Source organism: Arachis ipaensis, chromosome B3 (genome assembly GCF_059453495.1).
Source record: "Arachis ipaensis isolate K30076 ecotype BB chromosome B3, ASM5945349v1, whole genome shotgun sequence".
Lineage (NCBI taxonomy): Eukaryota > Viridiplantae > Streptophyta > Magnoliopsida > Fabales > Fabaceae > Arachis > Arachis ipaensis.
This window is the reverse complement of record NC_142438.1, coordinates 121,757,954-121,782,490: the sequence shown is the minus strand read 5'-3', so window position 1 is coordinate 121,782,490 and position 24,537 is coordinate 121,757,954. Positions and strand designations below refer to the sequence as shown.

General features: G+C 35.9%; 1 non-coding gene and 1 pseudogene across 1 annotated transcript; one reads left to right on the top strand and one right to left on the bottom strand.

The window, feature by feature from the left end:
- Window positions 1-5,778, top strand: LOC148572290 (uncharacterized; annotated as a pseudogene).
- Window positions 5,779-11,780: 6,002 nt separating this feature from the next.
- LOC148572289 (small nucleolar RNA R71) lies at window positions 11,781-11,888 on the bottom strand. Its single transcript, XR_015908815.1, has one exon. It is a non-coding gene; the product is annotated as a small nucleolar RNA R71 (small nucleolar RNA).
- Window positions 11,889-24,537: the final 12,649 nt, after the last annotated feature.

Genomic DNA, 24,537 nt, shown 5'->3' with positions numbered 1-24,537 from the left:
ATGGATAACAATTCTGAGCAACAAATGGGTCGTTCATTAGTAAAGCAGCTAGCTTGCTGCAACAAACCACTTGTGATAGGGCTCTCTACATTCTCCTCAAAACATGTCTTCTTTCCCTCTCTGACCACCTTTTCGACAATGACACTAAGAAGCTCTAGAGGGCCTCTTCTACTGCTTTTGGAACTCCGACAAGCCCCTCCCTTAGATTGAACTCGCCAACCGCCTCTCCTATCTCCTTCTCTCTCTCTCTCTCCTCCATTTCATTCTTTCTCCAATACCTCTCCACCTTTTTCCTCACCATACGCCGCGAGTAGCCTTCCACTGATGCCCTTTGTCTCAACAAATTATACCTTTTCCTCTGCAGGTTTATTTCTACTCTCTTGTTTCTCTTGGAAAAGAATTCCTCATATTTAGAACTTGTTCGCCGGTACGTCGACATTTTGGACAAGGAGACTTTCTCCGTCGAGGATAAGTTTCAAGGTAGTAATGGCGTTTGTTAACATTTTGCCATTATTTTTCTAGAGAAGTTTAAGCCGTTTCTTCCTATTAGAGTTGAGATTCTCGATATTCTATTTGTGCCATTTTTTCTATTATAGGGAGGATGTCAGATAGGGTTTTGTTAGGGAATATTAAGTTTGTCTTGTTTAATGTGTTGCTAAAGAATGGGAAGAAATTGTTGGAGGCAAGGATGGGTGGCGAGGAGGTTGGTTCGGGGGACGATGATAGTGTTCTTGAGACTATGGGTTTGGTTATGGGGTATTCTGGTTAGATTTATGGTATTGGTTCTAATCCTGGGTGTTGTCAATGGAATAGGAAGGTACTGTTTGGGCTTCCTGAACAGTTTTTGAAGCTTGATAAGGATGCTGTAGCCTCTGGATTTGAGTTCTCAATTTTGCATTCCATTGATCAGAATGATGAAGATGTTGAGGTACCAATTCTGGTTCTCATTGATAATATCATGGAGGTGGATGCTCAAGAGGCCAAGGGCAAAGGTGATGACTTTGCTAATGCTAACGACGTCATTTTTAAAATGGGATCTAATTTGTCCTGTTTTAAAATCTCCGGCTCCACGTGTGCAACTATAACGGTCAGATCAATATAACAAGGGTCACATCACATATTTTCATTAGGTCTAACGAACCCATATGGATGGAGAGATACATATGTCCAACTTTTGAAAAGATTAGAGACTTAAAAATATTTTCAAATGGTAAAGGACTAAAATGTCCATAAAACAAAAGGTTAAAATCCTATTTCTTCTTTTCTCTAAAACTTTAAAATTAGTTTAATTTGATAAAATATAAAAATATTGTTTAAAAAAAGAACTTTAGGATTAAAAATTTAATACGATTTTTTGTAAGCTTCTTTAGTGAAATAAAATATTTTTATATTCTAAATTTGATAATTTTATGTTAAGTGATTTTTGTTTATATAAATGAGAAAGTTCAACAAAATATTAAAAAGTTTTAATTTTTTCTTTTATTTTTTATATGTATTTAAAATGAAATTTTAAATATTTTTAAAAAATGTGCACTATTTGTCATTTATATATAAAAAAAAGAGTAGAATTTGTCAACTTAAATTATTAAAAAAAATCAAAATATCATTTTCCTAAGACTATTTTATATTAAAAGTTAAATATCTTTAGGATAAAAATAATAATTTAGTCTATAATTGGTTCTTTTATGTAGAAAATATTTTTCGTTTTATGCAATATAAATGCGATGTGATGCCAAGAGACATAGCATATCCAAAAAAATGAGTAAATTGATGGAGTGAGGGACTATGAATCAACGATGTAAATTGTGCAAATAAACCAGATATAGATATAAGCAAAAATTGTCCACAAACAAAGTTTTGAACTACATCCTAATCGTAATTAATAATTAATTGTGGCTTCAACTCGAGATATCCATTAATTTCTTCCTATCTTTTTTCCTCTCCACAAATAAGGCATTAAGACCTAATGAGTCAGTGTATAATTTGGTGATGGGCCTAATATTTAGTTTTGATTGAAATATGCAGTTAACAAATTAAGTGCACTCTCGTTCCAATACCTTGCATTGGTGTCATTCAACTCTCTCATTGTTACAGCAATTTCAACAACAAAAAAAATTCTGTCATTGTTATGTTATATTAGAGCTGCTCGCGCATATGCGTGCGCGAGACATATTTTTTTTATAAATTTGATCTTTTATATTAAATATGATTATTTTAAGTATAATCGATGCATGGTATAATATATGATAAAAAACTAATGAAATTTTAAATTTGAATAAGTAACCTATATAGTAGTAAATATAAATAAAAGATGAGTATGTTGGTACATGTGTCATTGTAGTTTGTGTTTGTGTTTGTGATAGAGATTTAATAAAATTTGACATTTTAATAAATTAATACTAAATAATTTAGATTCAAATTCTTAAGGTCATGTACTTATCAAAACTAATATGACTAAGAGTCTTACACAACATAAGTAATTAGACATAAAATATAAGCTGGCTAACCAAAAATGAAATAGATGGCATTATGGTAAGCTTTCTTGTATAATCTGTCATTGTTAATATATATATATATTAATTGAATATGATATTGTAGTTTATGTTTGTTATAGATGAGAAATATTGATAAATAAAAGCTACCAATGATTGACATATCTATAATTGGCATTTTGAAATAATTTTTACTTGTTTAAGTATGTCATATAATTAAATATTCCTGAAAACCTCATGATAAACCACATTATTTATTGCAGTAGAATTTTCTAAGTGATCATGGAATATGACAATTTCGAGTCATTTTTTGTGGTTACCCTTAATACTATAACATAAAAATTTTTGTGTGTAAAAACTAGTTGTTTTAGAAGTAAGCCTACATAGCCTAGTAATTATCCTCGATTTTTATTTATAGTCATTGCATATGATAACATCAAAGAAAATTTACGACGTTGAAACTTGAAAGGTAGTTTAGTATATGATGGAGTTAATGTCATTCTTAAAATAAAGACTTTTTTCCCGGTATTATTTCTAGATAAGATTTTTGCTTCAATGACTTCCTTACCAAGCCTAGTAATAATCAACCTAGTTCCATTACAAAGTTCAGATGAATGATCAATATTTTGGAGCAACATAGTCGGGCATCCTTCTTTGAATAGAAGTTCATAATTTAGAAGTCCAGAAGATTTTATGGTTGCCAAAAATTCAGGAGTTTGTATGCTAGCAGCTATGTTATCAGTTCCTTCTTTAAAGCAAGGTGAGTCAGAACTGAGATATATTTTGTTCTCATTATTATTCAAAGATAGCATATAATCATTTACCTGATCAACAATGTTAATAGTTGGGGCAAGAATAGCTCTACCTTTCAAGTGATCTGAATTAGTATAGTCTTTTAGATAGTCGCTATAATTTGCCTAAACAATAGCTTCAATAGGGTCATTAAAATCACTGATTAAAATTTCAGGTGGTATAGTAACTAAATCACATCCATCTTTAGAGTTGCCAAGATTCCCATCACTTAAATCAACAATCCATTTAGCAAAGTCTTTTAAAACTTGAATGCTTTCTTCGTCATGTGAAGATTGCAATTGCATGTTTTGTATTAATTGTAAGATATGACAATTATGCCACAGGTAAAAAAAATTGATAGGTGCATTGATAATATCCTGTCTAGGCTCCCTTTGTTATAACTGGAAGTATATGTCTGAAATCTCTACTAAAAACAATTATTTTTTTCCCCAAAAGGTGTGATGAAACTTGATTCATTTGTAAAGCAGAGCAAGTCGCTCATTGTTCCATCTAAAGCTTCAAAATAGAACTTATTCATCATGTGTGCTTCATCCCAAATAATGAGTTTTGTTCTTAAGATTAATTCAACTAATGGGTTGCTTTGTTTAATGTTGCAAGTAGAAAATTCATAAGGAGTTAGTGGGATTGAAAACCTAGAATGAGTACTTCTCCCTCCCGATAACTAAAGAGATGTGATACCACTCAAAGCAACAGTTAATACTCTTTCACCTTTCGATCTAAGAACAGCTGACAGTGTTTTTCCAAAGAAAAATTTTTCTAGTACCTCCACATCCATATAAAAAGAAAACATGACCAGTTTCTGAATTTACAACTTTAATTGTTTGATCATATACATTCCTTTGTTCAATTGTCAATTGTGATAAATATTGATGGTGCTATTAAGTTAACAAAGGACGATCATAATTGAGTTTTTCCAACACTAATTTATTTTGTGAAACCCCTTATGGTCTGATATGAATGTTATCCGTATTAAAATACGAGATTGTTAGAAATTCTTGAAGTGATTTTAAATTGCTATTAATAATTTTCTCAATCTCAATAAGAGTCATCTTTAATAATTCTTCATCTAAGATCACCAAATCTAAAAAAGATAAAAAAAAATTATGTATTAGAATTGGATCTTTGTGAAAATAATTCTGGGATCTCTGTGAAAATAATTCTGTCAATGTCTTCAGTGATAGGAAATTCATATTTTTGTGCAAGAAATAATAATATATATGCATGTGGTAGGCCTCACTTTTAGAACACAATTATATATATCACTGCAATCATGAAGAGTAGATTAATATAAATTTATAAGTGATGAATAGAACGACAAATAGTTTAAGTTAACATATAACTTTGTAGGTTACCTACTTTAGCCAGATCAAATAGCTTGTTCTTGTAAATGTCCTTAATAAGTTTGTCCAGCTTTGCTTTGAATAGTCTACATACAACATCAGGTCTATCTTTTGTTTTTAAATTATTTTCTTTACAATAATACCTTATTTCTTGCCATTGAGGATTGCAAGTCACTGTTATAAATAAATTTGGGTACCTAATTGACCTACAAATTATCATTGCATCTTGATAGTTTTTGTTTAAAATCAAGAAACCTGTGTATCCTTGCTTAGTTCGAGAGTTCTATGCAAATATGTTTTACCATGAAGAAAATGTTTATTCATATGTCAAAGACCAATAAATTTCTTTAAACAAGGATACCATCAGTGAAGCTCTCGGGTACTATGACCTTGGAGCTAATGCTTACACTGCAGGTAAATGGGATGACGATCTTGGTATCACATGCCAAGAGGTTTTAGTAAGCATATGCACGAACATTTCTCTCATGGACGGTGTCACACCCACTCATAGAGCACTAAGACCGGCTAGGGCATAGCTACACCGCATAATCACTCACATCTTGCTACCTTAAAGTGGTTTTTATCATCGGGTCACATTCTGTGATTGCTTAATTCTTTATGCAATCCTTCATATAGCTAAAATTTCTTTTGTATACTTAATGATGCGTCATATGTATGATTGCATATTTTTAACCTGCATGTTTGAATACTTTGATGTCAATTTTAATGGTGAGAAACAAGAGATCAGAACCTCTTACCTTAAGGTCGGTGGTGTAGTCAAACAAGCAAAAAAGAAAGAAACCAAGGCTGGCAAGGAACTTGTGCTGGAAGAAGAAGAAGATGATAGTTTTTTCCCACCATATGTTGTAAGGACATAATCCTCCAATATGGATTTATTAACAGGGGTCATCAAAGATGTGCTACAAGAGTTCATTAACATGTCCAAACACCGCATCAATACAAGTGTGAAAGTAAGAAAGTTGGCTGTTCAAAACAAAAACTCCCTAAAAAAATCAAAGAGGAGAGTTGAAGTACTGTTAAGATACATTGATACCATAGGAGATGAGCCGGCTGTATTAGATCAAGATGATGAGGAGCTATTTGGATCAAAGGATGAAGATTTTGATGTCTGAAGATTGTCTCTTACGCTACTGCTAACTGCAAAACTCTTTTTAATTGTGATATTTTGAAATACTATTTTTAAGTTTGTTGGATTACTATAATAGATGAAGTAGAACTATAACTTTGCACTATGTTTTAAGTTTCTTGGCACTGTGTTTTATTCAAGTCTAAGTGTCTAACACATTTGTGTGCAGGATCAGGATGTTATACTTTGTTTATTGGCTCTAATTTTTTGTGTAGGATATGTTTTATTTTTCCATTCTTAATGACAAAGGGGGAAGTCAAAGTAAATTTATATTTTTAGATTAGAGAGAATAAATTTTTTAGTATGGATATGGATGATTAAACTGCATTATATCTTTCTGCTGATTCTGTAGTTTTAGATTGATCAGGAAAAAGATGTTTGGATGCTCCTGACTGAATTATAAATTTTTTATACTCTGATTTTAAAGCTCTAAGCATATTTTTAAACATACATGATATGTTCTGATGCTTTGATTCTGAGTCTGAATTTTCATTACAAGCTTGATATTCGAAAATATCCATTTATATTAGTTGAAGTTTTACTGCTGTTTCAATAAGTGATTTCAGGTCATGAAAAAACACACATTTACGGGGAGCTAACCAAAACAGGGAGATCAATTTTTGAAAATCTGGTTCATCAAAGAAAATTTTCTTAATCTATTTCTTGTCTCCTTCGGATCAAATTAAAATTCATTTTACTTTAGGATGTTTGTCATCAAGGAGGAGACTATTGAGTTTGAAAAATTAATAATATTTTGATGATGACAAACATTTGGTGTTTGGGTTGAAAGCCTAATTATTTTTATGATGTGTGTGAATGGTTTGTAGGCCCAAGTAATTTGCAACCAAGAAAGGGCCAAAACCAAATGGAAGAATTCTCTTTTGCACTAACCATTGCCCCAGCGGTGCTGATGGAAGAACAAAGGAAGAAAAAGCAACATTGTAAACAAATGAAGATATCTCAGATTAGGGTTCAACAAAATGAAAAAGGTAATCTTCAACATCAAACGTCAAAGAAGAAAAAGAGAAAAAGTCACATACTGAAGTTGCAAGGAAAGATCAAATCCAATGTTCATTCAAAAGTAAATCACAACTTTTCAGTTCTATTTATATGCAACCATTTTAGCTTGTTGAAGCTACTCTTCTCAATGTTGCTCATTTGGGAAAGAAGAAGAGAAATGAGCTCTTCTTCTCTGTTTCAAATATCAAGGGCTGAGAATAAGTCTTGGAGCCAAAGCTAAAATCAATGGTGAAGATTGTTGATGGAAGAAGAAAAAGGAAGAAAGAGAAGAAGAGGCTAGATTTGAACCAAACTAACTCTACAACCATGAATTGCCGCTGCCATTGCTTGCCCTTCTATAATCACTATTCTGAACTCATTGGGAGAAGAGAAAAAGTTCATAGATGGTCAACTACTCAGAAGTGGACTGGTCACACCAAGCTCAAGTTTTGAAAGTTTTTTCCATGTACAAAAGAGGGTAAACAACTAGAAATTAAAGCAAGGAGTGAGAGCACACTGTTTGGAGTTTCATAGCTTTTTGGCTATCCTTCTTCTCTTTCTTGGTTACTAATTGAAATATTCTGTTCTTCAGATTTATCATTTTATGTTTTATTTCAATGAAAAAACGCATATTTGAGAGGAATTAGTAAAAGCCATAGAGAGAAAAGGCAAGAGAGTTGATGAGCGGATAATTTATACGCTTTTTGACATTGTTTTTAGTATGTTTTTAGTAGGATCTAGTTACTTTTAGGGATGTTTTCATTAGTTTTTATGTTAAATTTACATTTCTGGACTTTACTATGAGTTTGTGTGTTTTTCTGTGATTTCAGGTATTTTCTGGCTGAAATTGAGGGACTTGAGCAGAAATCAGATTTAGAGGTTGAAAAAGGACTGCTGATGCTGTTGGATTCTGACCTCCCTGCACTCAAAGTGGATTTTCTGGAGCTACAGAACTCGAAATGGCGCGATTCTAATTGCGTTGGAAAGTAGCCTTCCAGGGCTTTCCAGAAATGTATAATAGTCCATACTTTGGCCAAGAATTGATGACGTAAATTGGCGTTCAACGCCAGCCTTCTGCCCAAATCTGGCGTCCAGCGCCAGAAAAGGATCCAAAACCAGAGTTGAACGCCCAAACTGGCACAGAAACTGGCGTTCAACTCCACAAATGGCCTCTGCACGTGTAACACTCAAGCCCAAGCCCAAGCACACACCAAGTGGGCCCCGGAAGTGGATTTATGCATCAATTACTTACTCATGTAAACCCTAGTAGCTAGTTTATTATAAATAGGACCTCTTACTATTGTATTAGGCATCTTTGGACGCCTGGTTCTTAGATCAGAGGGGCTGGCCATCTCGGCCATGCCTGGACCTTCACTTATGTATTTTCAACGGTAGAGTTTCTACACTCCATAGATTAAGGTGTGGAGCTCTGCTGTTCCTCAAAGATTAATGCAAAGTACTACTATTTTCTATTCAATTCCTCTTATTTCTCTTCTAAGATATCCATTCGCACTCAAGAACATGATGAAGGTGATGATTATGTGTGACGCTCATCATCCTTCTCCCCTATGAACGCGTGCCTGACAAACACTTCTGTTCTACATGAATTAAGCTAGAATGAGTATCTCTTAGATCTCCTAACCAGAATCTTCGTGGCGTAAGCTAGAATGATGGCGGCATTCAAGAGAATCGGGAAAGTCTAAACCTTGTCCGTGGTATTCCGAGTAGGATTCAATGATTGAATGACTGTGACGAGCTCCGAACTCGCGATTGCAGGGCGTTAGTGACAGACGCAAAAGGATAGTAAATCCTATTCCGGCATGATCGAGAACCGACAGATGAATAGCCGTGCCGTGACAGGGTGCGTGAGCATATTATTCACTGAGAGGATAAGATGAAGCCATTGGCAAGGGTGATGCCTCCAGACGATTAGCCGTGCCGTGACAGGGCATTGGATCATTTTCCCGTGAGATGACCGAAAGTAGCCGTTGACAGTGGTGATGTATCACATAAAGCCAGCCATGGAAAGGAGTAAGACTGATTGGATGAAGATAGCAGGAAAGCAGAGGTTCAGAGGAACGAAAAGCATCTCCATTCGCTTATCTGAAATTCCTACCAATGAATTACATAAGTATCTCTATCCCTTTTATTGTTTATTTGAATCTAATAAAATATCATGTTTAAATCCGCCTGACTGAGATTTGCAAGGTGACCATAGCTTGCTTCATACCAACAATCTCCGTGGGATTCGACCCTTACTCACGTAAGGTATTACTTGGACGACCCAGTGCACTTGCTGGTTAGTTGTATCGAAGTTGTGATAAATCATGAATTGAGATTAGAGCACCAAGCCTTTGGAGCCATTACTAGAGATCACAATTTCGTGCACCAAGTTTTTGGCGCCGTTGCCGGGGATTGTTTGAGCCTGGACATCACAATTTCGTGCACCAAGTTTTTGGCGCCGTTGCCGGGGATTGTTTGAGTCTTCGGCAAGCTTTTGGTCCGGTAACATCAGTGCCAGATTCCCTTTTGATCCGGCAACAGCACCAAGTTTTTGGCGCCGTTGCCGGGGATTGTTCGTGTATGGACAACTGACGGTTCATCTTGTTGCTCAGATTAGGTAACTTTCTCTTTGTTTTCTTTTCAAAAATTTTTCAAAAATTCTTCTTTTGTTTTCGAAAAAAATATATAAAAATGTTTTCAAAAATTTGATTCAAAATTTTTAAGAATGAATTCTAGTGTTTCATGATGATTTGTTGAATCCTGGCTGGCTATAAGCCATGTCTAATCTTTTGGACTGGGGTTTCAACTTACCATCACAGAAGAAGAGATTCTCACACACTTAGTTGTTCTATACTTGAAAAGTATCCATATCTGCTGAAGCTTGGCTGGCCATTGGCCATGTCTAGTGTTTTGGACTGGAGCTTTCTTTGAAAGCTTGGCTGGCTAGTGAGCCATGTCTAATTCCTGGACTGAAGCTTTAGACTAACATGGCAAGATTCCTGGAATTCATATTAAAAATTTTGGAATCCTTATTTTTCTTCTAATTTTCGAAAAATATAAAATAAAAATCCAAAAAAATTAGAAAATCATAAAAATCAAAAATATTTCCTGTTTCTTGTTTGAGTCTTGAGTCACATTATAAGTTTGGTGTCACTTGCATATGCATCTAGCATTTTTCGAAAATTTCATGCATTCATAGTGTTCCTCATGATCTTCAAGTTGTTCTTGGTAAGTCTTCTTGTTTGATCTTGATAATTTTTTGTTTTGTTTCTTTTCATGTTTATCATATGCATTCTTGAATTCTTAGTGTCTAAGCATTAAAGAATTCTAAGTTTGGTGTCTTGCATGTTTTCTTTGCATTAAAAATTTTTCAAAAATATGTTCTTGATGTTCATCATGACATTCAAAGTGTTCTTGGTGTTCATCTTGACATTCATAGCATTCTTGCATGCATCACATGTTTTGATCTAAAAATTTCATGCATTGCATTTTTTTGTGTTTTTCTCTCTCATCATAAAAATTCAAAAATCAAAAAAATTATCTTTCCATGTTTCTCTCATCAAATTCGAAAATTTGAATTGACTTTTTCAAAAATTTTTAAAAATCAAGTTGTTGCCAATGAGTCAAATCAAATTTTCAATTTGAAAATCTTATCTTTTTCAAAATCTTTTTCAAAATTATTAGTTATTTTCGAAAATTTCAAAAATATTTTTCAAAAATCTTTTTCTTATTTTTATACCAAATTTTCGAAAATAACATAATCAATTAATGTTTTGATTCAAAAATTTGAAGTTTGTTACTTGCTTGTTAAGAAAGATTCAAACTTTGAGTTCTAGAATCATATCTTGTGATTTCTTATGAATCAAGTCATTAATTGAGATTTTAAAAAAATCAAATCTTTTTCAAAACTAACTCCAATCATATCTTTTCAAAAATATCTTCTTATCTTATCTTTTTCAAAAATATCTTTTCAAAATATCTTCTCTAACCTCCTAACTTCTTATCTTTTCAAAATTTGTTTCAACTAACTAACTAACTTTTTGTTTGTTTCTTATCTTTTTCAAAACTACCTAACTAACTCTCTCTCTCTAATTTTCGAAAATATCTTCCCTCTTTTTCAAAAATTTCTTTTTTATTAACTAATTATTTTTATTTTTTATTAAAAAAAAATTTCGAAAAAAATACTAAACTTTTTCAAAAACTATTTTCAAAAATCACTAACTCTTTTTCAAAAATTGTTTTCGAAAATTCACTTCCCCCTCTCATCTTCTTCTATTTGTTTATTGATATACTAACATCTTTCCTTCAACTCTCCAAAAATCCGAACCCCCTCTCTCTCTGAGTTCAGATTTTCTTCCCTTCTTTTCTTCTACTAACACAAGGATCCCTATACTATGGTATAAAGGATCCATATTATTATTACTATTTTTTCTGTGCCATCTTCTTTGTCATATGAGCAGGATCAAGGATAAGAACATTCTTGTGGAAGCAGATCCAGAACCTGAAAGGACTCTGAAGAGAAAATTAAGAGAAGCTAAAATACAACAATCCAGAGATAACCTTTCAGAAATTTTCGAACAGGTAGAGGAGATGGCAGGAGAAAATAATAATAATATACGGAAGATGCTTGGTGACTTCACTGCACCTAATTCCAATTTACATGGAAGAAGCATCTCCATTCCTGCCATTGGAGCAAACAACTTTGAGCTGAAACCTCAGTTAGTTTCTCTGATGCAGCAGAACTGCAAGTTTCATGGACTTCCATCTGAAGATCCTTTTCAGTTCTTAACTGAATTCTTGCAGATATGTGATACTGTTAAGACTAATGGCGTAAATCCTGAAGTCTACAGGCTCATGCTTTTCCCTTTTGCTGTAAGAGACAGAGCTAGATTATGGTTGGATTCTCAACCTAAAGACAGCCTGAACTCTTGGGATAAGCTGGTCACGGCTTTCTTAGCCAAGTACTTTCCTCCTCAAAAGCTGAGCAAGCTTAGAGCTGATGTTCAAACCTTCAGACAGAAAGAAGGTGAATCTCTCTATGAAGCTTGGGAAAGATACAAACAGTTGACCAAAAAGTGTCCTTCTGACATGCTTTCAGAATGGACCATCCTGGATATATTCTATGATGGTTTATCTGAGCTATCAAAGATGTCACTGGACACTTCTGCAGGTGGATCCATTCACCTAAAGAAAACGCCTGCAGAAGCTCAAGAACTCATTGACATGGTTGCTAATAACCAGTTCATGTACACTTCTGAAAGGAATCCTGTGAGTAATGGGACGCCTATGAAGAAGGGAGTTCTTGAAGTTGATACTCTGAATGCCATATTGGCTCAGAATAAAATATTGACTCAGTAAGTCAATATGATTTCTCAGAGTCTGCATGGAATGCAAGCTGCATCCAACAGTACTCAAGAGGCATCTTCTGAAGAAGAAGCCTATGATCCTGAGAACCCTGCAATAGCAGAGGTAAACTACTTAGGTGAACCTTATGGAAACACCTATAACTCAACATGGAGAAATCATCCAAATTTCTCATGGAAGGATCAAAAGCCTCAACAAGGCTTTAATAATGGTGGAAGAAACAGGTTTAGCAATAGCAAACCTTTTCCATCATCAACTCAGCAACAGACAGAGAACTCTGAACAAAATGCTTCTAATTTAGCAAATCTAGTCTCTGATCTATCTAAGGCCACTGTAAGTTTCATGAATGAAACAAGGTCTTCCATTAGAAATCTGGAAGCATAAGTGGGCCAGCTGAGTAAAAGGATCACTGAAATCCCTCCTAGTACTCTCCCAAGCAATACAGAAGAGAACCCAAAAGGAGAGTGCAAGGCCATTGACATAAGCGCCATGGCCAAACCTGAGAGGAGAGGAGAGGACGTGAATCCCAAGGAGGAATACCTCCAGGGACGTCCAGTGATCAATAAGGAGCTTCCCTCTGAGGAACCAAAGGACTCTGAGGCTCATCTAGAGACTATAGAGATCCCATTGAACCTCCTTATGCCCTTCATGAGCTCTGATGAGTATTCCTCTTCTGAAGAGAATGAGGATGTTACTGAAGAGCAAACTGCCAAGTTTCTTGGTGCAATCATGAAGCTGAATGCCAAATTATTTGGCATTGATGCTTGGGAAGTTGAACCTCCCTTGTTCATCAATGAACTAAGTGATCTGGATCAACTGACATTGCCTCAGAAGAGACAGGATCCTGGAAAGTTCATAATACCTTGTACCATAGGCACCATGATCTTTAAGGCTCTGTGTGACCTTGGTTCAGGAATAAACCTCATGCCCCTCTCTGTAATAGAGAAACTGGGAATCTATGGGGTGCAAGCTGCTAAAATCTCACTAGAGATGGCAGACAGCTCAAGAAGACAGGCTTATGGACAAGTAGAAGATGTATTAGTAAAGGTTGAGGGCCTTTACATACCTATTGATTTCATAGTCCTGGATACTGGAAAGGAAGAGGATGAATCCATCATCCTAGGAAGACCTTTCCTGGCCACAGCAAGAGCTGTGATTGATGTTGACAGAGGTGAAATAGTCCTTCAATGGAATGAGAACTCCCTTGCATTCAAAACTCAAGGATCTCCCTCTGCAACCATAGAGAGGAAGCAGGAAAAGCTTCTCTCCAAGCAGAGTCAACCAGAGCCCCCACAGTCAAACTCTAAGTTTGGTGATGGGAGGCCACAACCAAACTCTAAGTTTGGTGTTGAACTCCCATATCCAAACTCTAAGTTTGGTGTTGGAGAGTCTCAACAAAGCTCTACACATCTGTGAGGCTCCATGAGAGCCCACTGTCAAGCTATTGACATTAAAGAAGCGCTTGTTGGGAGGCAACCCAATGTTTATCTAATTCTTATTTTTATTATTTTTCATGTTTTCTTAGGTTCATGATCATGTGGAGTCACAAAATAAATATAAAAATTGAAAACGGAATCAAAAACAGCAGAAGAAAAATCACACCCTGGAGGAGCATCTATCTGGCGTTCAAACGCCAGAACAGAGCATAGTTCTGGCGCTGAACGCCCAGAATGGGAGCATCCTGGCGCTGAACGCCCAGAACAAGCATGGTTCTAGCGTTCAACGCCAGAAATGGCAGCAAAGGGGCGTTGAACGCCCAAAATGGGCACCAACCTGGCGCTGAACGCCCAGAGTTGTGTGCAAGGGCATTTTACATGCCTAAATTGGTGCAGGGATGTAAATGCCTTGACACCTCAGGATCTATGGACCCCACAGGATCATCTCAGGATCTGTGGACCCCACAGGATTCCCACCTACCTCATCATCTCTCTTTCCATTCATGATCATCCCTTCTTTTTTTCCATTTACCACTCACATCCATACACCCACTACCTTCAAAAATTCAACATCTCTCTCCCACCCAATCCCACCCATATGGCCGAATACACACTCCCATCCATCTCCTCCATATCTTCTTCTTATTCTTCTATTCTTTCTTCTTTTGCTCGAGGGCGAGCAACATTCTAAGTTTGGTGTGGTAAAAGCATAGCTTTTTTGTTTTTTTCCATAACCATTGATGGCACCTAAGGCCAGAGAAACCTCTAGAAAGAGGAAAGGGAAGACAAAAGCTTCCATCAAGGGTCTATAGCTCAGTGGTAGAACATTTGACTGCAAATCAAGAGATCCCTGAGATACCTCAGGGGATACATTTTCTTCCACACAATTATTGGAAGCAACTAAGGGTGGAACATCAAGAGCACTCCATCATCCTTCATGAAATCAGAGAAGATCTAAAAGCAATGAAGGAGGAGCAGCCAAGGCAAGGAAGAGACATAGAAGAGCTCAAGGACATCACTAAGGTGGACTCATTCCTTGTTCTTACTTTCTCTGTTTTTCATTTTCTATGTTATGTGCTTATCTATGTTTGTGTCTTCATTACATGATCATTAGTAGTTAGTAACTTTGTCTTAAAGATATGAATGTCCTATGAATCCATCACCTCTCTTAAAAGAAAAACTGTTTTAATTCAAAAGAACAAGAAGTACATGAGTTTTGAATTTATCCTTGAACTTAGTTTAATTATATTGATGTGGCGATAATGCTTCTTGTTTTCTGAATGTATGCTTAAACAGTGCATATGTCTTTTGAAGTTGTTGTTTAAGAATGTTAAATATGTTGGCTCTTGAAAGAATGATGACTAGGAGACATGTTATTTGATAATCTGAAAAATCATAAAAATGATTCTTGAAGCAAGAAAAAGCAGCAAAGAGCAAAGCTTGCAGAAAAAAAAAAAGAGAAAAAAAAGGGGGCGAAAAAAAAATTAGAAAAAAAAAATAGAAAGAAAAAGAAAAAGCAAGCAGAAAAAGCCAATAACCCTTAAAACCAAAAGGCAAGGGCAAATAAAAAGGATCCCAAGGCTTTGAGCATCAGTGGATAGGAGGGCCTAAAGGAATAAAATCCTGGTCTAAGCGGCTAAACCAAGCTGTCCCTAACCATGTGCTTGTGGCGTGTAGGTGTCAAGTGAAAACTTGAGACTGAGCGGTTAAAGTCAAGGTCCAAAGCAAAAAAAAAAGAGTGTGCTTAAGAACCCTGGACACCTCTAATTGGGGACTTTAGCAAAGCTGAGTCACAATCTGAAAAGGTTCACCCAATTATGTGTCTGTGGCAATTATGTATCCGGTGGTAATACTGGAAAACAAAATGCTTAGGGCCACGGCCAAGACTCATAAAGAAGCTGTGTTCAAGAATCATCATGCTGAACTAAGAGAGTCAATAACACTATTCGAAATCTGAAGTTCCTATAGATGCCAATCATTCTGAACCTCAATGGATAAAGTGAGATGCCAAAACTATTCAAGAGGCAAAAAGCTATAAGTCCCGCTCATATGATTGGAGCTATGTTTCATTGATAGTTTGGAATTTATAGTATATTCTATTCTTTTTATCCTACTTGATTTTCAGTTGCTTGGGGACAAGCAACAATTTAAGTTTGGTGTTGTGATGAGCGGATAATTTATACGCTTTTTGACATTGTTTTTAGTATGTTTTTAGTAGGATCTAGTTACTTTTAGGGATGTTTTCATTAGTTTTTATGTTAAATTTACATTTCTGGACTTTACTATGAGTTTGTGTGTTTTTCTGTGATTTCAGGTATTTTCTGGCTGAAATTGAGGGACTTGAGCAGAAATCAGATTTAGAGGTTGAAAAAGGACTGCTGATGCTGTTGGATTCTGACCTCCCTGCACTCAAAGTGGATTTTCTGGAGCTACAGAACTCGAAATGGCGCTCTTTCAATTGCGTTGGAAAGTAGACTTCCAGGGCTTTCCAGCAATGTATAATAATTCATACTTTGTCCAAGAATTGATGACGTAAACTGGCGTTCAACGCCAGCCTTCTGCCCAAATCTGGCGTCCAGCGCCAGAAAAGGATCCAAAACCAGAGTTAAACGCCTAAACTGGCACAGAAACTGGCGTTCAACTCCACAAATGGCCTCTGCACGTGTAACACTCAAGCCCAAGCCCAAGCACACACCAAGTGGGCCCCGGAAGTGGATTTATGCATCAATTACTTACTCATGTAAACCCTAGTAGCTAGTTTATTATAAATAGGACCTCTTACTATTGTATTAGGCATCTTTAGACGCCTGGTTCTTAGATCAGAGGGGCTGGCCATCTCGGCCATGCCTGGACCTTCACTTATGTATTTTCAACGGTAGAGTTTCTACACTCCATAGATTAAGGTGTGGAGCTCTGCTGTTCCTCAAAGATTAATGCAAAGTACTACTATTTTCTATTCAATTCCTCTTATTTCTCTTCTAAGATATCCATTCGCACTCAAGAACATGATGAAGGTGATGATTATGTGTGACGCTCATCATCCTTCTCCCCTATGAACGCGTGCCTGACAAACACTTCTGTTCTACATGAATTAAGCTAGAATGAGTATCTCTTAGATCTCCTAACCAGAATCTTCGTGGCGTAAGCTAGAATGATGGCGGCATTCAAGAGAATCCGGAAAGTCTAAACCTTGTCCGTGGTATTCCGAGTAGGATTCAATGATTGAATGACTGTGACGAGCTCCGAACTCGCGATTGCAGGGCGTTAGTGACAGACGCAAAAGGATAGTAAATCCTATTCCGGCATGATCGAGAACCGACAGATGAATAGCCGTGCCGTGACAGGGTGCGTGAGCATATTATTCACTGAGAGGCTAAGATGAAGCCATTGGCAAGGGTGATGCCTCCAGACGATTAGCCGTGCCGTGACAGGGCATTGGATCATTTTCCCGTGAGATGACCGAAAGTAGCCGTTGACAGTGGTGATGTATCACATAAAGCCAGCCATGGAAAGGAGTAAGACTGATTGGATGAAGATAGCAGGAAAGCAGAGGTTCAGAGGAACGAAAAGCATCTCCATTCGCTTATCTGAAATTCCTACCAATGAATTACATAAGTATCTCTATCCCTTTTATTGTTTATTTGAATCTAATAAAATATCATGTTTAAATTTGCCTGACTGAGATTTGCAAGGTGACCATAGCTTGCTTCATACCAACAATCTCCGTGGGATTCGACCCTTACTCACGTAAGGTATTACTTGGACGACCCAGTGCACTTGCTGGTTAGTTGTACGGAGTTGTGTCCACACATAGAGCCACAATGAGGATTCAATACAATTATATATTGTTAATCTCACACAAGTACAAAGAACAGGACAACACAATTTCGTGCACCAAGAGTTAGCTTGGAGAAAATAAAAAATTTTGTCAATATCTTTTGTAATATTTTCTATTTTGTTTTCCTGAATCTTGAGAGGTTCCCCTTGCTAAGTTGGGTGAGCACTTAGTGTTGAGAGTCTAGGAAGTGAACCTAGCCAAATCAAGCTTGGTCAGAAGTTTAGTTTGTCCGTGATAGGAATAGGTAGAATCCTTGGAAATTGGTATTTGTACTTTTGATAAAAATAGTGAAAATTCCACCATAGTTGTGGTGGAGACTGGATATAAGTTACAGTACAAAAGGTGGCTGAACTAGTATACATGGTTGTGTTATTCTCTCTTCTCTGCTTAGTTTCATTTTCATCATTATGAGACAAAATGAAATTATCTCATGCATAATAGACATTGCAGATTGAACAGCAACTAAGTTTTAATCTGTAAAGGTGGTTAAGTCATTCAAGTTTAAAAAAGCAGCCATAGATTTAGCCCCCTTCTCTAGGCCATTGAGAACCTTCAATAGCCAAATCTACCCAATCCAAATAAACAAAGTTTTTAGTAAAATCAAGATATTTTTCAGCCAAAGAGGGCAAATCAGTAAGAAAAATAGAACACAAAGGGCGACTGGACACAACAGCTCTGTGAAATTCGTAGTTCATGCTAGAAGAGAAGTGAAGAGGGTCAAAATGGTAATGTGAAAGTTTTCCAAAATAGGATTTGAAACCAATAGTGTCAGAATCATCAAGTTCTTTCACTAAATGAAGAAAAGTGTGACAGTTACCTTTGGTAGGTCGAGATGAAGAAGACTGAGAAGAAGAATGGCCACGAGGGTGAGAAGAAGATCGGGGAGGAGGAAACAATGCGGGTTCTTCTTCAGTCATTAGTCTTTTACCCTTAGAGATGTTGACTCGTGAAGTTCCTGCGTCTGGTGAAGTTGTGGCTGGGCATCGAGCAGTTGCCTTGGTTCTTGCCATGGGTTCAGGTTCGGGAGGAGAAGGTGATGAGGAATGAGAGTGAATGTGAATGTGAATGTGGGTATGAGCTTAAGGTTTCGAAGTAGGGTTTCTAGTTATTCTTTGGGGATATGTGGGACACCTAATGCGTGAGTATCTTGTACCCTTTTTTTAATCATTTTCTAGTTATTTTTAGTTATAATTTATTTAGTTTCACTTGATTTTAGTGTAAAATTTCTCTTTGGATGCTACTTTGAGTTGTTTTAGCGTTTTTATTATTTCATGTGATATTCGGAGCAGTTTGGCAGAGTTTTGAGCTGAAACAAAGAAGCTGGCAGCACCCCTCTGGGCGCTAAATGCCCAACCAGCAAGGCCCACATTCCAGCAACGTTTCTGTCCCTATAGGGCGCTAAACGCCCATATGGCGTTTAGCGCCAGGCATGCTGACCGAAAGCCACTCTCTTTGTGCATTTCAAGTGGATTTAGCATTTATTAGTTATCTTTTATTTTATTTTTGTAATTTTATATTAGAAACAATATCTTTTAGTTTTAGAATTTATTATTTTATTTTATTTTCAAATCAAATTAGGTTAGATATAAAAGGAAAAAGTTCCACCCTTTAGGGATCTTTTCCCTTCCACACGTTTCACTTTTCAGAATCCTAGTTTTTCTCTGTAAGTCATGACCACTAAACCTCCTTGGTTAAGGTTAGGAGCTCTGTTTATGTCTATGGATTAAGACTATTGCTTTTCTATTTTAATTAATGTACTGATTCAGTTTCAAGGATTGTTTTCATTCTTAATTTTATGAATCTGGGTGGAATGAGAGTATGACCTTTATTCTACATGAGTTCTTGTGATTCTCGAGAGAGTTGTCTCGCTTGAACAATAGCTTGAAAACAAATTCCTCCTAAATTGCTAATTATATAAACTAATTGGAATATGTGACATATAATCCTGTTAGTTTTGGGTAATTAGGATTTTTGTGGCTATAAACTAGTTTTGAACTTAACCTTCTAATCAGAATTAAGTGACCACGAGAGTGGTGGTTAATGAAGGTTAGAGGAGGCTTAATCACTAAGAGATTAGGGTTTAGTCAATTAAAGTTTGCCATGAAATGAATCATGCATTGTTAAAATAGTTGGTAAGAACTTTTAATCTGAAAAAATAAACATCTTCGATACTTTAACCGTTTTCTCTCACTATTTTTACACCAAACATCTTATTTGCTTTCTTTAATCTCTTGTTTACCGTTTCACGTGAATTCAATCATCAAACAACCTTTTTTTGCTTGCCTAACTAAGCTAATTAGTTAACCATTGTTGCTCAGTGCAGCAATTCTCGTGGGATCGACCCTCACTCACCTGAGGTATTACTTAGATGACCCGGTGCACTTGCCGGTTAAGTTATGGACAGTTTTCTGTTGCGCACCAACAGCTACCTCTGTGAGTTGCTACTTTCCTTCTCATTCTTAGTGACTATTCAGAAGATAGTTTTTAAAATAGCGAGATGTTGAGAGTAGTGGGGAAGATGAGAAGTTTTCATCTAATAGATACAATGATGACCAGTTTTGAAAAGAACTAATGTGACTTTTCAAAAATAATTTAAAATTTGTTTTCACAAATTAACAATAAAACTTCTAACACACACTTTCATTTTCAATGTTAAAATAAAATATTTTGATAAAAAAGGATGAGGCCTAATCATGGACTAGAACTCTCATTTCGGGCCTAATAGTTGGGTTTTATAGAAACACAAGGGTCCACACCAGCTACTTGGTTTGACCCATCAGTTAAGTCATCAACACTTAGCATAGAATGAGGAAATCTTAGAGGGGTCATCATCTATCTAGAATTGTCTCATAACGTCCTACAAGACAAAAGTACTTAGAAAAATACATAGTCAAATTAGATTAAAGAATCAGCACAAATAATTCCCAAAACAGTTTTCAACTTGCAAAATCTGTCATCAGCAAGAGGTTTGATAAAAATATCAGTAAGTTGCTCTTCAGAGCTAACAAATTGAATATCAATATTTTTCTTGTTGACATGATCTCTAATAAAGTGATATCTTACTTCTATGTGCTTAGTCCTAGAGTGCAATAAAAGATATTTAAAATTGTTGATAGCATTGAGGTTATCACACAGTAAGAGAATATTATTGATTTTCAATTTGTAATCTACAAGTTGAGTTTTTAACTATAACGATTGTGAGCAACAAGAAGATGCAACAATGTTTTTAGCCTCAGCTGTGGATAAAGCAACAATGGCCTTTTTCTTACTCGTGCTCCTTCTATCCACTCTGTCACCAGCAAAATCTACATCGTAATATCCAACTACACAAAAATCATTAGACTTGGGATACCATAAGCCAAAATCAGATGTGCCATGAATGTGTCTAATGATCCTTTTAATGGCTAAAAGATGGAATTCTTTAGGATTTGATTGGAATCTTGAACAAACTCTAATACTTTGAACTATATCCGATCTAGAGGAAGTAAGGTACATGAGTGAACTAATCATTCCTCTAAATCTCATTTCATCCACATCTTTACCATTTTCATAATTTTCAAGTCTATAATTCAGATGTATTGGAGTGCTTATCGGCTTAGCATTCTTCAATCTGAATTTCTTAACTAATTCTTTGTTATATTTTTCTTGGTGTATAAAAGTGCCACTAAGAGTTTGTTTGATTTGGAGACCTAGGAAGAATGTTAGTTCTTTCATCTTACTCACATCAAACTCACTCATCATTAATTTTCCAAAATTAGCACACAAGGATTCGTTAGCCGAACCAAAGATGATATCGTCAACATAGACTTGAACAAGAATAAAATGATTATTAGACTATTTAATAAACAGAGAAGTATCGGTGGTCCCTCTTTGAAAACTATTTTTAAAAAAAAAAGAGCTAAGTTTTTCACACCAGGCTCTAGAAGCTTGTTGATAAATCACTATTTTATGGTTTATCTTGTGCTCAATTAAGTGGTTTTTATCAAGCCTTTGCACACTTATTCATATAAATTGCATGATTTTACAATTCTTTCTCAATTTTGTTTTATGATTGAAAACTTGCTTCCTAAACCTTTAAATTGTATATTTTTAATTCCCCTTTATATCATTCGATGTCATGATCTGTGCGTTAAGTGTTTTCAGGCTTTATAGGGCAGGAATGGCTTAGAGGATGGAGAAGAAGCTTGCATAAATGGAAGGAGCACAAGAAATAAAGGAGACAACTAGCGAGGAGCGATGCGCACGCATGGACGACGCGTGCGCGTGAATTGGAGCTCGCACGGCGACGCATGCACATGTCTGACGCGTACGCGTGACATGCGCTACCTGCAGAAATCGCAGAAAATGCTGGGGGTGATTTTGGGCCGAGTTTGGACCCAATTTTCGGCCCACAAACACAAACTAGAGCCAGGGGACGAGCAGAGACTCAACACACATTCTCATTCGCATAGTTTTTAGTTTTATATTGGAATCTTAGAGAAAAGTCACTCTTCCTCTAGGTTTTCTACACACTCATAGTTTTTATAGTTTATGCTTTTGCTTTGGATATTGAGAAGAGTCACTACCTCTGTTGAAGTTGCTATTATTCTAGTTTGTTTTCCTATTCCTTTACTCTTTCAATTGTCCATTAACCCTGTTCAGATAAGGATATTTATGATTTTGGGATTTATTAATGCAACGAACTATTTTTACATTTAATTAATTCTCAGTTATTATTTTATTCAGTTTATCATGTCTTCCTTTTATCCCCTTTTTAAATCTATGCAAGTAATTTTCATGTCAATGGAGTAGACTCCTAACTTGACCTTGGAGTTGATTAATAGGAGAACCTTGAGTTGGAATACTCAAGTGTTAATTTTAATTGGAAGTTGTTGGCTGGCTCTCTGGTCTTTGACTCTAATCCTTCCTTGGGGAGAGGATTAGGACCTGAGGTTTATAGTTGGTTAGTTAGTTACTTGACTTTTCCTTATCAGGTAAGGGATGACTAAGTAGAACAACAACCTCTTAATATTAAACTTGGAAAAACCCAACGAGGATAGAACTTCCAATTAATCTTCTCCGGGTCAAGGCTTTTATTTTAATTATATAAATTCTCTCGTTAATTTTTATTGCTTTAATTAATTATTATTTTTATTTCCCGTTCTCTAACTCTAAAAATTCTCAGAAAATTCCTGACTAATAAAGTAGCACTCTTTTGTCAACTCGTTGGGAGATGACCTGGGGTTTCTACTCCCAGTATTTTTATTCCTAATTTGTGACAACCCTTCTAAATTGATAAGCGAAATTTCGTCGGTTAAGAACTGTACTTGCAACGCTGTTCTATTTATAATTTCTTAATCGGCTAATTTCTACCACGTCAATTTTTGGCGCCATTGCTGGGGAGTTGCACTTGTGTGCTAAATTATTAGTTGGTGTACATATTTTTAATTTTTGCATATTTTATTTTATTTTATTACCATGAGCTATATGTTTCTTTTGTTGAATGATGCGTTCACTGCCTGATCCGAGCTTAGCCGCATTTTATCATGAAATTGAAAGAACTATTTCACATATTAGGCGAGCTCAGTGATGATTGGATTTTTGACGGTTTAGAATTTCACTCTTGAAATCTCGTTGAAGTATAGTCTCTAAACCAACAATAATCCTCTCATGCAAAATTTTTTTTGTCACAAGTGCAAACCCCTAAAATCTATAAACCGAAGTATTTAAACCTCGGGTCGTTCTCCCTAGGAATTACAATAAAGTGTCTTGTTATTGGTTGTGAGTTATTTTTGGGGTTTTGATAAGAGGCATGAAAGATAAATGGCAAGAAAGTAAACTAATGGCTAAAAAGGTCTTGACAAGGGTTGGTGGTCAAGGATCTCTATCCTAATCACTAATCACAATATGAGAATTGGCAAGGATTAATCTCATTAAATCATCCTCTAACTAGTAGTAAAGGAAAGTCAAATGAGCTATATCAATCCTAGTCCATAAGTCCTAACTCTCCACTAATTCAATTAGTGAGAACTAGAGTAAATGGCTCTCAATCATCAATTACTTGGACATTAGTAATTCAAGAGTTCCTAAGTTACCTTTCCAAGCCAAGAGTATAAAATTCTACTCTAAAATCCAACCAAGCATTTCATCAAACACTTGGAAGGCATAAAAGGAAAGCATAGTAAATCAACAACAAGAATAAAATCTAATAACAATTATTGCAAAGAATTAACAACAACAAATCAAAAGGAACACAATTATTATGATTTACCTTGAATTGAATTGAAAGAGAAAGGAAGGAACAAAAGCAAATCTACAACAAAATTACAAGAACAACATAAAGGAAATTACAACAAAAGAATGGAAGAAGATTGAATGTAGAAACAAAGAATTGAGAGATAGAAGTAGATGAAAGCATGAAACTAAGCTAAAAACTAAACTAATGGTAACTAACTTCTAAAGTATGAAAAGTATCTTCATTCCCCCTTCAATCCTTGGCTTAAATAGCATCAGAAATGAGTTGGATTGGGCCCACAAGGCTTTAGAATTCGCTGGCCACGTTTTGCTTTAAGTGAACCAGGTGGCAGCAACGGTGCGTGCGCATACGCGTCACCATGTGCGGTTCAACCATAGAAAATCTTATATCGTTTCGAAGCCCCGGATGTTAGCTTTCCAACCCAACTAGAACCGCATCATTTGGACCTCTGTAGCTCAAGTTATGGCCGATTAAGTGCGAAGAGGTCGGGTTGACAGCTTTTGCGTTTCCTTTATTTCTCCATGAGTTCTCCATTTCTACATGCTTTTCCTACATTCCCTTGGTCCAATCCTCGCCTCCTAAATCTAAATCACTTAGCAAACATATCAAGGCATCTAATGGAATCAAGGAGAATTAGATTTAGCTATTTTAAGTCCTAAAAAGTATGTTTTCACTCTTAAGCACAATTAAAGGAGAAGTTATAAAACCATGCTATTTCAATGGATAAATGTGGGTAAAAGGGTATAAAATCCCCTAAATCAAGCACAAGATAAACCCTACAAATAGGGTTTATCAACCTCGCCACACTTAAACCAAGCATGTCCTCATGCTTAAACCAAGAATGAAGTAAGGGTATGGCATTTATTCAAT